The 10,456-nt window shown below is 55.4% G+C and overlaps 1 protein-coding gene across 1 annotated transcript in view; it reads right to left on the bottom strand.

Moving 5' to 3' along the window:
* SLC29A4 (solute carrier family 29 (equilibrative nucleoside transporter), member 4) overlaps nucleotides 1-2,680 on the bottom strand; it is a 9,825-nt gene extending 7,145 nt beyond the window's left edge. Inside the window, exon 1 of the mRNA XM_010570317.1 lies at nucleotides 2,666-2,680. The gene's annotated coding sequence lies outside the window, so the exon portion shown is untranslated. The remainder of the gene's footprint in view (nucleotides 1-2,665) is intronic.
* Nucleotides 2,681-10,456: the final 7,776 nt, after the last annotated feature.

Raw genomic sequence — 10,456 nt, 5'->3', positions numbered from 1 at the left:
CCCCCCACCCTCCCCCGGGGTGCGCACCGGGAGCTGGGGTGCCCCCCAGCATCGACCCCCCCGCTGGGATAGCCCCTAGGGGCCACAGGAAAGGGTATTTTTTTACCCCATAGGTATCGCCTATAGGTGCTTTAAAGGGGGATTTTGGAGGTCTGGAGGTAATTGGGAAGAGAGATTAATTAGGAAGAAAGGCGTGGTGATTTCATTTAGGACCTGAGCTTTGCAGGGGCAGGGTTCTTCCTCGCCCTGCGAATGGTTTTGGCATGAGAGGGGGCGAGAGGGTCAGCGTGAGCTGTCCCATGGATGGATGGACAGACAGAAGAGTAAATGGATGGACAGGACAGATGGATGGATGGATAGATGGACAGACAGAAGAGTAGATGGATGGACAGAAGGACAGACGGATGGATAGATGGACAGACAGAAGAGTAGATGGATGGACAGAAGGACAGACAGATGGATGGATAGATGGACAGACAGAAGAGTAGATGGATGGACAGAAGGACAGACAGATGGATGGATGGATTGCAGCTCTGACTAGCAGAACACAGCAATCCCCCAGCTTTTTGGGGAAGCAAGTAGGGAGGGTCCCTTCTCCCCAGCATAACCAGTGGGTGGAAGCAGAGAAGGAAGGGAACCAACAGCGTGGGGTGGTGGGGACATCTGTCCAGGGAAAGGACGCGTGTCCCCAAGGAGGGTGCTCCAGGCAGGGACACGGCGGTGTCCCCACCCCTCCCGAGCTGGGTGAGCCGGCCAAGGCTGCAGGCACCATCACGGGGATTTGATGCTATCGGGTTTTCTCGCAGAAGCAGCAAGGCACGGGGTGGGGGACACAGCAGGTGCCCCCTCCCACCGAGCTGGGTGAGAGCCCTGGGGGACCAGCCCTTGCTGCGTTCTCCCCACCCGGAGCGTGGGAGGATGGCGGCAGTGGGAAGGAGAAGAAGGACCATCCCTGCTCATACGCCATGGCTGCAACGCGCCGGGCTGTGAATTACAATCTTCTCACAGTCAATAAATGCTGCGTTGTATAAATCAGCGTGCGGGGCCGGCGGGATGCGCTGCTGCCACTCACGCCAGTGGAAATTAGAGGCAAAACCGGCTGTGCCTCCTCAGCCGCCCTTCGGCCGGGAGCAGGGCTGAGCAAAGGGGCTCCTGCAAATTCATCACATGGAGGAGAACAGGCCAGGTGGAAATTTCCATCTTTTCTCCTTGGCTGAAATAGCCGGAGTTTGGCTCAGACCAAACCAGACTGCTGCGCCAAGCTCTGCCTGGAGCCAGGGGCTCAGCTTTCCCTGCTCTCACCTTGGTTGAGCACCTGCACAGCTCAGTCCACGAGTGCAAGGGGGGGATTTTTCAGGCTGCTTGTTCCGAATGGGTTTGTTCAGCTCTGATTTGATAGTGCCATTGTAAAACATCAAAGAACCTCGCTCCTCTTGGGGTTTGTCCCCTTGCCCTACACCAGACCCCATCAGTCCCTGCCAGGTACCCTGGAAATTTAAGAAAAGGGGGGGACTGGGGCGGCGGGGGATCCCTGGCCATGCCTGCCACTGGTTGGCACCCAGATGGTGTGAGTACTCTACAAAAAGAGCAGGATGAGCTGAAGCATATGTGCGCTCGCCTTTTCACGGCACTCGCCAAGCAGAATTACTCACCGCCTTCCGCAGGGATTCTCTCCACAAGCTGGTTTTCCCCATCCCAAAGCCCCAGGTATGGAGCTGGGGAGGGGGGGGTCCTATAAAAGCAACCGAGCTCAGGGGAGCATCTCAGCTCCCAAAACCGCTTGGTGTTCTCTGAGCCGCGGGGAGATGCTGCGACCAAACACCTCATGGCAAATAACAAACCCCTGACTTTTACCGTCCTGTCTAAAATCATGCGACCTCTTGATCCCCATTTTGGGGGCCAAAGGGGTTCCGTTTCTGCTTTTTATACTATGGGCGCAATGGGGCCATGTTGGGGTACCCAAAGCTACAACTTGGAGGGTTATGGGGAACCCCAGGGAGATGAATCCATCAGGGTGAACTTCTCCGAGTGCTTTCTCTCTGCTTTTCCCACCCTCAAGGGCAGCGTTAGACCCAAACAACACTGTTGGCCCTCCCAAAATGGCCAAGCTGCCCCCCGAGCATGGGCAGGCTGAGCCACCTCTGCCTGACGGGGGCATGGAGGGGGGTTGATCCTGTGAGCTGGGCTCTCCCTGAGTTTTGCTGGGCTCTTCAATTTTTTAAGCTGGCCCTGAATAATTCAGCTTTGATGTAGTTGGCTTGAGGTTGGTGAGCTCGGATGCTCCTTGGGTTTCTGCTTGACCCACTTTAACAGCCAGGAAAACCTGCCAGGTTCTGAGTACGATGGGGCAAAGCTGGCGCAGACACCCCGATCCCCATGACAGGAGGGACATTCCCCATCTCCAGCCCCATCCTGGATTCTCCCCTGCACCCCCACATCCAACAACATGAGCCACAGAGCATTCCTCACCAGCGCCACAGCTTTTTAGAGGTATTTTTGCCTTCTCCCCTTTTCCTGCCTCTCCCCGCTGTCCCACAGCTCCCAGCACGAGCGGGTGCATCTCGGTGGCGTTTGCTGGATTACGAGGAGGGATTTGCTCGGCTCCGTGAACCAGCTAACACCCTGCAGCCACCTCGCCACAGGTCCGTGCTATTCAGAGCCTCACCTCGCTTTCCTGGAGCCTGGTCGAACACCGATTAATCCCGCTGGGTGGAATAAGACGCTGCTGATTCATTTGGCTCGGAGAGGTCGGATTAGGATGGTCTCCAGAAATCCCCTATATTGCAGTTTTTTTCTTGCCCTTCCAGCGGAGTCAGATTTTTTTAGTCATTGCTGTTGCGGAGGTGAGAGCAAGGAGAGACCTTTCAGGTGTCTGCATCCCACCGCACTGCCAAAAACACGAAGCCACAGCTTTAAACCCTTGGGGAGTGCGGGAAGTGGCTGTCCCTGCTGTCCCCATCCCTGTGGGTGCAGCCACGAGCCGTCCTTTGGTTAGGGAGCAGCAAAAACCTGACTCCTTAACCAAGCCGTGCTCACCCTGCCAGGGTGCCCTGGGCATTCTGTGCCCAACGCCGTGTCCCCTCTGCACCAGCCGGGCTGGGTGACACTGTATCTGTGATTGCTGAGAGGGGGGAAACCAGGCAAAGGGATAAAACATCTGAGCCCCCCCACCCTGCTCCAACACCCCCACGCTCAGCGCTCCCTGGAGCACCGTGCATCTATTCCACTTCACGGGAAGGGGAGGCCGTTCCCGAGCCTGCAATCCCTTCTTGGAAAAACTCCTTTAAATAGCATCGCAGCCTTCACATCCTTCCCTGGGGTCTGCTCCCAACGCCAGCCGAGCGTGCCGCGCCGGCACTGGGAACATCCTTGGCAGCACCGGCTTTGCACGGAGACGGTGGAGATTAATCAGGGATGTTGTCTCTTGGCCAGAGTCACACTTGGGGGATTATCGGGGCCTGCGAGAAGCGGGGAGTAGCCAGGGAATTTGTTCAATGCAAGTGGAGGGGTTTGTTGCAATCCGATTGTAGGCGAATAGAAATCCCCGGTGCTGGCGGGAGCTCGGCACTGGAGGCTGCGGGGATTAACTGGGTTTCCTCCAAGCTTTGCAACAGGACTGGGGCGGGAGGAGGACTTGCTCTAAGCCCAAAGCACTAGGTTTAAACGCTCCAGGGGGATGCAGGGGCTGACCTGAGCATCAGCTTTTGGGCACCCAGCCCTCCCTCCCAAGGCCAAGGACCAACTTCTTCCACGCTTCTCCTGCAAGGCGTTACTCTGTGTATCCCTCCCGTCCCCCAGTCAGCTACACCAGCCTGGGAGAGCTGGAGAAACCCGGAGAGGATACCCACAGCTTTTGCATTCCCACCCCCCCCTTCTTTGTTGAAAGAGATTTGCATCCATCACTAATTAATCCAAGATGAGCTGCTAATTCAGCTCCTTGATTGCAACTTTGCATAATTGCAGCACGCACAGGCAGAGCAGCAGGACGGGATAAAAAAGGAGACAATCAGTGGTGGGTGCAGAGGAAAGAAGGGCCGAGAAGGGCCGGTTCAGCTCGCTCCCACTCACTGGGCTATTTAAAGACTCAGGTTGAGAGAAGAGATTTTTCTCTGGAAGGAGAAAATGGTGACAGCCATCCTTGGATGGATTTTTTTTCCCCCGTGCCAGGCTCACAAAGAGCCTCGCCAGCAGCCGCAAAGCCTGAGCCCCTCTGGCGATGGGGAAACCACGAGTTACAGGCAGTACAGTCCCTTTGGCTATTCCTATCGTGCTAGCACATGCTGCCCTCCTCCCCATGCTTCCCTTTTTCCAGTGTCCAAGCTGTTGTCCGTAGGTTTCAGAGTGAACGCTCCACCAAGGTGAGCAGGGCAAATGGATCCCCTGGAGCCAGTGTTCCAGGCTTCTCCCCCCCACTGGGTACCTTAGATCCCTGTGGCCACAAAGGCTGTTAAAACCTCCCCAAAACAAGACCCAGACGAGAGCGAGCTGGGCTTGCCAGCAAGGTGCCACCTCCTCAGAAAGCAAACCAGCGGCGCAAGAGAGGCCGGGCAGCACTGCCCAGCACCACGGCAATGGGCAGAGCCACCAGCTGAGCCGACCTAAGCCCTCGGCGGCACAATTAGGGGCAAAAAAATCTGCTTTTCCTGCCAGCGATGTGCGAAGCTGTTCCCACAGGGCTCCAGGGTGCGGGTGGGCACCCAAGGGCGATGCGCGCTGCCATGCGGGCGGGCGATTTGCAAGCAAACCGATGCTGATATTGGCTCGTGGGTTATTTCGCCACCCGCCTCTTCCTCCTGCGCTCACGTCTCACCCGCAGACATTTCCCCGCACCAGTTTAACACCTCCACGCACCCCTTCAGCACCCCGAAAGCTGAGCGACAGGGCAGCAAACAGCGGCAGACAGGTCAGCCCCACGCTCCCTATTCACGTTTCGCCCTGCAAAAGAAAAGAGCTACTTTCAGCTCCAGCCTTTTCTCTAGAAAAATGCAGCTCCCAGCCCAGGGGCCCCTTCCCTGGCCCCATGGTGAAGGCTGAAAGGGGGCTTGGGCAGCCAGGCTGGCCCCACCGCCCCTCTTAATCAGCCAGGGCATGCATGAAGCCTAATGCCGTCGCGAAGATTTCGGCACTATTGACACACACGGCGCGTTAAACGCCTTACGGGGGATTTGCATAAGCTTGGGGAGGGAGGAAGAGCACGGAGAAAAGTGTCGACAATGGGAAAGTAAATGCATTAAAGTGCTTAGGAAAAAAAAATCTGATAAAGGAATAAACCAGTTAAGGGAATATATTACTCGTAGCCCGGTTATTCAAATCCTGCCTTATAGGAAATCCTCTTAAAGCGATCACCTGATTGTGTGTTAAATTCCTAATTGAATAATAAAAGAATTATGTATTTCTGCCATAAAGGCACAAAGATGGGAGCCCACGTGGATGTTCGCTTTGCGGGGGGAGCTGCTGGTAGAGGAGATGAGGGGAGAGGGGTCCTGGGGCAGCGGCACCATCCAGGAGGGATGTGGTGGGAGATCTGGGGACGAGGAAGGATACAGGGTAGGGAGGAATGCGTGGGGAAGGGGAAGGCTGCAGCACCGAGCACCTTTGAGGGCGACGGAGGAAAGCTTTACTAGGAGGGGTTGAGGAGTGATGGTGCCCAGGGGGAGGAGAAGGACCCGACGGATCTCCAGAGCTGCAGCAGCGTGGGGCTCCCAAAAAGATGAAAACGCACCAAATGTGACTCCTGCCCCGGAGTCGCAGGGAGTACAGCAACTGCAGCCACCCAGGATCTGGGTGAAGGGAACTTTGGGGGGTTACAGCAGCCCCTGAAGCTCCTAAGGAGCAAACAGGGGGGCTTTGGCCAGCTCTGGGGTAACCCCACTGGTGACACAGGTCCTGCAGCAGAGACACGGTCCCCGCTGCCCACAGTTTTCCCAACAAGGGCTGAGGGCGATGCCTGCACGGCCTCTCCTGCTTGCTGCTGCTCTTCCCCCTGCCTCCACACTATAAATAAGATGCAACGACAACAAAAAAAACCAAACACAAAACCAAAAAAGGCATCACCTGACACTCAAGAGGTGAGAGAGAACAGCGGGACTGACATGCACCAAACCCACGGCCTGCATGGGGTGGGGAGGGGGGGTGAGAAAAAGAAACAAAAGGGCTAAAAATAGCCCTGGGAGATGCTTTCTTCCCGGAGATCATTTTTCTACCCGGCTGTTTCATTTCATAAACAGAATTATTTATTTATTTCTCCCCCTCTTTACTCCACTTTTTTTTTTTAATACCACCACTTTACCCATCCCCACATCTCTTTCAAAAGCAAGTTAAAAAAAAAAACAAACCCAACACCCAAAACCAAGGAAAAAACCCCCCCCAACCCTCTTGATCGCTCCAGCAAAGGCTTGCGTTGCTACAGCTCTTTATAGGTAATTGAATATCCCAGAGTGCATCTGCTAATGCAAACTCCGATATAAATAAGTGGCAGCAGTGAGCTCGGGGAGGGCAGAGGCAGCAGCTGAGAAAACAAAGCGAGCAGCGCCCAGAAAACCCCAGCCAAGCTCGGTGCTGCCAGAGGCTTTTTATTAGGCAGAATTGAATTGCCAGGGCCAGGCTGAGGTCCCACTCCTGGGCGAGCACAGGAGCTGGCAGCAAGCGGGGAGGCAGGGTTTGCAGAGAAATGGTTATTGAGTTATCCTCGCCGCAGCGCCCTTTCTAGAGCCAAGCTTGTGCGCGGCTCCGGGGTGCAAAGCCCCCCCCCAATTCCCAGGGGCGACCCCCCTGTCCCCCTTAGCCCAGCAGGTCCCCCCCAGCCGGAGCAGCTCCAGCTCACGGTTTTGCACCGTTTGCATCTCCGGCAGTGCTGTACCTCCTCGATTCAGCATCCTCCAGCAGCACAGGGAAATCAGGGATGACAGGAGCAGTTAATTTGAGCCTGCAGAGGCCATCTTTCTGTGCATGCGTTGTTTTGTTTCCAAATAGACTTTTCATAACTAATTTCAGATAGTAAAAAGCAATAGCTACGTCTTGACCTCTTGAAATGCAAACTGCCTTTTGCCCTAGGAGAGATGAAAGGCTGTTTCCTATCTGAAACGGTAAAAAGGAGCGAGATAAGGTCTCTTAGCTCTGCCTCCCTGCTTTCATTTTCAAAATTGTTTTTGGGTGAGGAGAGAGGAGATATTCTCTGCGATTTCCCTGTGCTTGTTGCCCATACAGAGCAAGCACAGGGTCCTGAAGGGCCGGGGGGCACCTGGAGCAGAGCCCCCTGTACCCCAACGGTGCATAGGGAAGGGTCGTGGCGCAGGGTTTGTATTTCCCTACAAACCAGACCTACTCCAGCCACGGTTGCGGGACCAGGTGAAGCCCAGAGCTTTGCCCCCTCCTGCCAGGGCTCAATTTTTTGGGATCCCATTTCAACAGCCGCAATACAATTCGTTCAGGGAAACACGGCAGAGTAGTAGTACAGTCACTGGCTTAAAGACACAGCTAAAACCACCACCGCTCTGCTATGGCCTGGCCCCACCACAGTCGTCCCAGCCCAGCCCAGGCACAAATAAGCTCCTTTTCCATCCTCCCAGCAGCTTTCCCACGCAGGAGGCTTGTGGCACACAGAGCAGCCAAGAGCTCTCTGCCTCCTGGAGCAGCTTAAGCTCAATGGGTGACGGCAGACACAGACCTTTAGGGTTTGATTTTTTTTTTTTTTTTCTCCATCTTCTTCTGCTCTGAGTCATGGAGCACCAGTGCAGAGAAGGTGCCCTGAGCACGCACTGAAGGTTGTCTCTGCTCGGAGAAGGAGTAAGAGAAGGAGCAGGGATGCAGCAGGGAGTAAAGGCTGGGATGCTGCTGGGGGAAGGAGCAGGGATGTGCCAGGCGGAGAACGCTAGGATGCTCCCAGGGAAGGGAGAAAAGAGCAGGGATGCTCCAGAGGGTGGAAAAGGCTGGGATGGTACCAGGGAAGGAGCAGGGATGCTCCTGGCCGGGGGAGAGGAAAGGCTGGGATGCTGCCGGGGAAGGAGCAGGGATGCCCCGGGGGCAGAAAGCCGGGACGTTCCCAGGGAAGGGAGGAAAGGACATGGATGTTCTCGGGGAATAAGGCTGGGATGCTGCCGGGGAAGGAGCAGGGATGCTCCTAGGGGTGTGGGGGGGAAGTTTGGGATGCTGCCAGGGAAGAAGCAGGGATGCTCCTGGGGGGGGGGAAAGGTTGGGATGCTGCCGGGGAAAGAGCAGGGAAGCCCCGGGGGCAGAAGGCTGGGATGTTCCCAGGGAAGGGAGAAAAAGCCATGGATGTTCCCGGGGAAGAAGGCTGGGATGCTGCCGGGGAAGGAGCAGGGACGCCCCGCACCACCATCTAGCGGCTGCGCAGCGCCAGAGCGCGGCCCCCCCCGCCCCAGCCCCGTCGCCTTCACAATCAGAAGGCCCAGGCTTCCGACTGCCCTCCCCAGATAAAATATCAGTCCTGAGCCGGAGCTGCCGAGAAACCAGCTGGTGAAGTGCCACGAAGGGTTTTGGAAGCACACCTTGCCTGCCCGGGGAGGGGGGGTAGGAGGGGAAGGCAGCAACAAGGGGGCTGCCCGCAGGTGGGGCACCCAGGAGAGGAGACCCTCAGCAGGTACATGCCGTGCTGGCACCCAAAGGTGACAGTCCATACCCACCGTGTGGACAAGGTGGGTCCATTGCCCTGCATCACGCAATGCTCCCCAGCATAGCCCCCCACCCGGACCCGTGCAAACACAAGCCTCCCTCCCCCAGGGCCTTCCTCATCCCTGCAAAAGGGTTTCCAGAATATCAAAATACTGTCAAAAGCCTCTAGCCTATTTTAGAGACTTACCTGGACTTAGAGATCTCCGAATCCTTTATTGCAACCTGTAAGTTATAAAACTCGCTGCTAAAAAACCAAAACATAACAAGGTGCTTGGAACAGCAGGCATCAGATTTCCTCAACTCCAGCAGGTTGGGCAGAAAGGCCTCATTAACTCACATTGCACCATTAATTAGCTGAAGAAGTCTCTGCCAAGGGCCCGGCCGAGTCTTGTCTGGGGTTAGGTTAGATGCGGTACGCCAGAGGTGCGTGCTCGGGGACAGGCGAGTGCACAGCGGAGGGACAAGCTGCTCGCAGACACGGGCAGGATCAGAGCAGCGCTGGTGCTCGCCTCTGCCTGCTGCTCCCCCAGCACCACCCCAGCATCTGCTTTCTACCCGCTTGCTCTAAAAAAACAGCAATGCTGCATCAAAGGTTTACTGCAAACCAGCACGGCTGAGGTCGGTGTGAGCCCGCCAGGGCCGTTCTGCCCGGTACCTCTGCTCCCAGCAGCGCGCTCAGCACAGCCACAGCCCATGAAGTTAGGCTGTTTATACCAAAATTGTGCTCTTGCTCAGGGTTCTTTCATCTTGGAGTCAAGTCCTCTGTAGCAAAGGGTCTCAGTGCCTGATCACGCGGTAGGCCACAGCAGCACGGCTAAACCCAAAAGCCTACTTGCTACCAAGAGAAAGCGTGCTGGGAAGGAACACAGGCACAAGTCCATGTCTACCCTTGTAATAAGATAAATAATTGGAGATGAGATTTCTTAGTCCCTTCCCTGGGAATTCATGCTTAATGGGCCAGACTCAGTAACAGCAGACAGACACGAGACTGCCAATCTGAACGCAACCACGGCTGCCTAGTTCAGGGCTGGGTTTTGACCCATTATTTACAGTTTTCCCATGCTTACTGGAGAATATTCTGCTTTGCTCTCCTACGGCAGGAACAGAGGGGCAGTCAGACCTCCCAAAACATCAGTGGGTCTGGATGACCACATCCATGCGGGGCGTGGGGGACAGAGAAGCTGTTGGTACCACCACTGTGGCTGGAAATTACTGCCTCTTACTGAATCCACCAGCGGCTTCTCTCAGATCTTCAGTTTGCTCCAGGCAGAAGACGGGAAACGTCACCAACAGCCGAATGAACAGTTTAGAAACACTCATCTAAGCTAACATAGCCTATTTTGCCCGAAGCAAAAGGAGGCACACAAACAGCACTGACAGGACAGCATTGCCCTCCAGAGCTAGATCAGGAGAGGAGACATCTGCAGCTTCACAGCTGAGGCCTCGCTATGAAACAGTCATGCAGGAGAACAAGGAGAATCTCATCATTGCATGCTCCACCATTGCTAGGGAGAGCAGAAAGGCTTTTTCTCCTTTTGTCGACCCTGATCAAAGTGTTTGTCGTGGCTTTGCAAAAGGAAGGATACGTACAGAAGCAGGAGATGCCTCCTCACCCATCTGCATGGGCTCGCTCCAGATCTTCCTCCTGGGCTTGAAGGCGAGAAGCAACAAACTTGGAGTGACAGCACAGTGAGCAGGGTGCATATTTGAAAGCACTGCTTCAGATGCAACCCATAAAAGAAAGAATAAAGGAAGTTATCTAAACTCACCTGAGGAACGTGAGAAAAACACAAGTCCCAAGAAGAGCAGCTTTAAAGAGGAATAA

Source organism: Haliaeetus leucocephalus, unplaced genomic scaffold (assembly GCF_000737465.1).
Source record: "Haliaeetus leucocephalus isolate CR32 unplaced genomic scaffold, Haliaeetus_leucocephalus-4.0 Scaffold295, whole genome shotgun sequence".
Classification (NCBI taxonomy): domain Eukaryota; kingdom Metazoa; phylum Chordata; class Aves; order Accipitriformes; family Accipitridae; genus Haliaeetus; species Haliaeetus leucocephalus.
The sequence above is the reverse complement of the archived record's forward strand: the minus strand, read 5'-3'. Positions and strand labels throughout refer to the sequence as shown.